The following is a 5,109-nucleotide window of genomic DNA, read 5'->3' as shown; positions in this document are numbered from 1 at the left end:
ATTAAAGAATATTTCAAGAAAGGAGACTTTCACAATAAAAGCTGCATAGAGGTCCAATAAAAGGAATAAAAAAGTGTGAACACATGGCTTCAGGACTAAGTGGAAGATAAGGAGACTTAAGTAAGCTAATTATTAATGATTCCTTCTTGGGCCACCTGACTGACTCAGTCAGGGCACCATGCAGCTCTTGATTTCAGGGTTGCCAAGTGCCATGTTGGGTGCAGAGATTTAAAAATAAAATCTTAGGGCGCCTGGGTGGCTCAGTTGGTTAAGCGACTGCCTTCGGCTCAGGTCATGATCCTGGAGTCCCGGGATCGAGTCCCGCATCGGGCTCCCTGCTCGGCAGGGAGTCTGCTTCTCCCTCTGACCCTCCTCCCTCTCATGCTCTCTGTCTCTCATTCTCTCTCTCTCAAATAAATAAATAAAATCTTAAAAAAAAATAAAAAATAAAAATAAATAAAAATAAAATCTTAAAAAAACCCCACACACACATACAACAAAAAAACCCAACTTCTTCTAACAGGCTTACTGGAAAAGGAGGAAGAAACTGGGTTGTGGCTGGGTGACAGGGATCTAGGGATAGGTTTATTGTTGATAAGGAGGGACTATGTGCCTGGCACTGGGGATATAATATAGAATGACACTCATAGTAGAGATGAACCTGTGTCCAATTAGTTCAGTGTTTCCTTTGATTCCTTAATAAAACTCCAAATAATGTAGTCAATTTCTCTCACTATCCCACATTTACATATTTCCTTCTTCAACGGTCCATACTAAATTTTTATCAGCAGTCATATTTTATGTTAATTTAGCAAACATTACTAAGTACCGATGACTAGCAGTGGGGAGGCACACAAAGTTGTAAGAGACCTAGTTTCTTTCCCAAGATGCTAAGTTTTCAGTGGATAAGAAGGACCACGGGAGTGCTAGTACTTCCTGGTTCACTAAGTGTCTTACAAATAATATCTCATTTAATCCTCACAACAAACTCTGAGGAAGCTGGAATTAATCTCCATTTTATAGGTGAAAAAAACAAGCTTCAAAAAAGCTAACCAATCTGCCCCAGGTGAAGGACCTGAAACCAGAATCCAAATTCTCAGACTCAAATACTAACACTTCCCCAACTCGCAATTCTTACCTTTAGAAAGATGACCCTGAAGAGACTGCCTGGTCATCTGCGCAGATGCTCGGTCAGCAGAATTGGACTTTAGGATACTTGAGAATAGTTGACATCCTGCATCACATCTAAAATTGCCATCTAAATTTGGAAAGCAGCTTTTCTGCCCTCTAGCTGCCTGAACATTCTGTAGCTGTAGGGTACAAAGACTATGTTTTATTTATCATGATCTCAAGGATTGTGTTTTATTTAGCTTTATATTTGTCCCCCTCAGCTTTACGTATAGTGCCTTTAAATATTTGCTCCTTCAGTATTTGTGCAGATTCATTCATTCACCTAATTTCATAACTCTGATAGCATTCTGAATATAATCTAGGACAGAATTAAAAAAAAAACTTCAAATTTAAGAAGTGAAAGAGCATGGGGCAAAGGGTATCACAGAATGGCTTTTTGAATTCAGAAATTTACTTTAAAAAATCAAGATGCTTTTGTGCTCTGAAATTTTTACAATATGGCAATAACTGGCAACAAGACAAAGTATGTTTAAACATACCTTCCATAAATGTCCTATTTGACCCTTAAATAACCACCCTATAAAAAAAGATAAGTGCACTATAATATCTAGTTTAGAGTTGAGGAAATTGTCCCTTAGAAAAGGTAAGTGATTTGTGCAGGACATCAGAGATACTGGAATTCAAGGAAGTTCTGAGTTCAAATCTCCGGTTCACTCTATGATGCCTTTGCCTCACATGGGTAACACTTCTTTACTAACCTGGTAAAAGTGGAATAAAAGATGAGAAACTGAATTGCTATCAACAAATTTATGAAAAGTGATAGCTAGAGAATGATAATGGTACCTGGCTGGAGAGAAGAACAGAAAGGGCCCAAAAGTGATCCTGTAGAAATTCTTTAAATGCTGCCTTTTGCTAGGGTGTAGAAAAAGACACTCACAGATTGTTGGTGGGAGTGCAAAATAGCACATTCTTTCCAGAGGGAAACTGAGCAATTTACATTAAAAAAAAAAACAAACCCAACAATTCTATCATCTAGGAATGTACACTAAGAAGTAATGATGGGTGTGCAGATTTTACATTTTTTCAACAATGTATTTAAGTAGTGAAAAATGGAATAACCAACTAAATAAATTATGAGAGCCATGCAATGGCATGCTACGAAGTCAGGGAAAAAAATGGTTACAAAAGAGAATCCACTTTAGAAAAATCCATACATTCATCTCTGCACAGAAAGAGAATGGAAATGTATACCCAGTAACCATATTCATAATGGTTACTTGGACTGGTGAAACAGTGTATCTTCATCATGGTTTTGCATATGTTAGAAATTTTGTAAATAAATGTGTTACCAAATGTTTCTATATAAAAATATTTCTAACAAGACCTTTAAAGGGGGAGGGCTGTGAAACAACAGCAGGGGCTTTCAAAAGATCGTTTTAGTAGCCATTTTAGAAGTACAGTTAAAAAATAACATTTAATAAACATTAGCATATCATAACAATTAAAATACCATTGAAAAATAAAGCTCTCATTATGAATCCCCACCAAAATCTTTCCTTTCCAAATTCCAGTCTCATTCATCCCAGTTCTCATTCAGAAAAATGCTAAAAAGGTTGCTGGGCCAGAAGTCAGACAGACCTTCCTGATTTCTACCTGTAGTTTTTACTTTGTTCCCAGAAAAGAAAAGCAGTCACATAGGAGACAGCTCAAAAAGCACCTTGGCAGGAAAATATTTGGGAGAATAAGTTTCTCTCCCATTTCTTTTCCTCCTGACTTCCCGACAGGACAATCCTGACAGTGACCGGCCCAGTTTCTTAATACATCTTAGAAAAGCACAAGGAGATGAGCCAATTTTCAAGATACGTTTCTAAAAACACAAGTTTTACTTTGCAACGCAGGATAAAGAGCATCCTTCACGACTCATTCTGGACGTTACCAGAAGAAGATGCCGCTGCGTGGCCGGAGAGCCTCCGGAGGACAAAGCAAGGGTCTCCTCGGCTCGGGTCCCGCAGGCTACGCGTCCGTGTTCGCCTCAGGGACAAGGGAACGGTCCCTGAACACCACCCCCCTGTCCCCATGACAGTCACACCGAACCGCCGGGGCCGCAGCCTGCCGGACGACGGGGGAAGGATCAGAGCCACGGCAGCAGGTGCCCGGGTCGCCGCGCCAGTGGCCTGAGGCAGTGGGAGGCGAGAGGTCCCCCGGGAGTCCGAGACCAGCCTGCGCATCCTCCCCACCGCCCCACCCGTCGTCCCACCCGCCGCCCCAAGACCGCCCCTCCCGGGCGACGGACACGCCCTCCCTGCGGGCCGGAGCCTCCTCGCCCCGCCCGCCCCCCGGGGCCGCTCACCCCGCCGGGAAGTCCCTGCCGCCGCCGCCAGCCCGGCCGCCGCCAGCCCCTTGGGCCTCGCCCCTCACGCGGCCGCCGCCTCCCACAGCAGAGGTACCGCGGCTACAACCGCCGGGCCACGGGACCCGGAACCACTTCCTTCCGGAACCGCCTCGCCCCGCCCCCGCTCTGGTCCCGCCCACTGTCCGCGGCCTCGCGCCGGCCGGCTCTCCCACCGACCCCGGCTCTCAACTCCCTTGCAGGGAGGGTGCCCCGCCTGGACTGCTCCGGCCAGAGCGCCTGCGCCCTCTGCCGGCCGTTCCCACCTCTGCCGCTCTGTCCAGGGCGCATGCGCTGCCTGCGGCCAGTCCGCCAGGAAAGAAGCACTGCACGAGGCGTTCCAGGTCCTGCGACCCTGGGATCCTGGATGTTGGAGCTCATCCCTCAACCAGAGACAGGAGCTTGGTCCCATGGGCTTTCCACAAATTAAGTTTCTACCCAGAAAACTAAACCTCCGCTCTGGACCTCCCAAATAGGTTAACAGTACCAACATCTCCCCACCATCCAATTCAAAATACTCACTTTTGTCTGCTCTCTTGATTTCTCTCTTCCCCCACTCCATCCACCAGCCCCGAAAGTAGTATATCCTCACTCTTGGAGCTTTCTCACTAGACACTTTGATATAGTTTTTACTCCCTGCAAGATTTCTCTTTCAGAGTCCACCTCATCTAGTAGTATCACCTTTTACCCTCCCTTGTCACTGCCAGCTGATTGCATTAGAATTTTCCTCTCCATCTAAATTGAATTACAGCCATCATCCCAATGAGCCCAACACCCATGATTGAGCCATGTTTCCTTAACTTCCCCAACCGAGATGAATTTACCTCTACTCTACTTTATCCACCCATTCCCAGGCACATATTCTAGCAAATCTAGACATTCATCACTTTATACAGCTCCATCTCTAAAACCTTAGAGATTTATTTCAAATCCTATTTATTTGGACTCACAGTCCTCATCCTTGCAGTCCTATCTCTCCCTTATTCCCAATGAACTTGGTCTTCAAAGACCAGAGAGCTCTCACATCCCCTGAACCTTCTACCTGATTTAAGTCCACGACCTTTGACTTCAACAACTCTTGTAAGCAGAGCCCCTGGAATTGCCCTTTGACAACATGGTAACATCAAACCACCACCTTTTAAACACTCCAGTTATCTGCATTTTCCATTCCTACATCTGTGTTTTCAAGTACCACTTGGGAAGAAAAAGTCACACAACTATAACAGAATGATGTCACTACAAATGTATGGATACCCGCTAGAACCTTGGTGCCTCTTTTACGTGACCTCTCTCATTTCCAGTAATTGCTGTTATTAACTCTTACTACTCTCTTTAAGCCCCATAGCAATGATCATTTTCCTCTCTTCACACATGATATTGTTTCCTGCTTCACAGAGAAAAGTTCTCAGCACAGTATATAAGGCCTTTCTTTCTCCTCCTCCTCCTCCTCCTCCTCCTCCTCCTTCTTCTTCTTCTTCTTCTTCTTCTTCTTCTTCCTCTTCCTCTTCTTCTTCTTCTTCTTCTTCTTCTTCTTCCTCTTCCTCTTCTTCTTCTTCTTCTTCTTCTTCTTCTTCTTCTTCTTCTTCTTC

This window comes from Neomonachus schauinslandi, chromosome X (assembly GCF_002201575.2).
Source record: "Neomonachus schauinslandi chromosome X, ASM220157v2, whole genome shotgun sequence".
NCBI lineage: Eukaryota > Metazoa > Chordata > Mammalia > Carnivora > Phocidae > Neomonachus > Neomonachus schauinslandi.
This window is presented reverse-complemented; position numbering follows the sequence as displayed.